Genomic DNA, 629 nt, shown 5'->3' with positions numbered 1-629 from the left:
AACTTACCAAGTAATGTCTAAATAACTGTATCAATTCTTGCTGAGGCACCAACATCTGATTCCTACATTTTCTTATAAAACTACAGAAAACTTGGAATGGGGTCTGAGCCAGAACAACTGACATGAACCAACCAACAAGGATTTAGAAAGAGCTACTCAGATGGAGCTTATTCATTACCAAGACTTTGGGAAGATGGTTACTTCAAGGGAATAAAAGTTACATTTACAGAATTTATATATGAAACTGGTATTCATATACCACCTCCAGGTCTTACAATATTTTTGTCACCTCCTCGACCCTTCAGCATTAACCATGGGGTCCCATTTAAGACTGAGAATTACATAGTTTCTTATTCGTATGATTTAACCAATCTTATTTAACAATTTCATGCTCAGAAATATTGTTTCACCATGTTTAAAATTTGAATTTATTGTTTAAATTTTGACACTGAAGCTAGTTGTGTCTTCAACACAGCCACAAAATCATCATTACGATAATAATGTAAATCTGCTTTAATTGTCTGATACCTTAAAAAACAATGATTTTAATATCTATCACAATAAATACAGATTATTTTTCTAGTGTAAATTTCCCAAATATGAAACTAAAAATAATTATAGGAGTATAG

This window comes from Mus caroli, unplaced genomic scaffold (genome assembly GCF_900094665.2).
Source record: "Mus caroli unplaced genomic scaffold, CAROLI_EIJ_v1.1 scaffold_3146_1, whole genome shotgun sequence".
NCBI lineage: Eukaryota > Metazoa > Chordata > Mammalia > Rodentia > Muridae > Mus > Mus caroli.
This window is presented reverse-complemented; position numbering follows the sequence as displayed.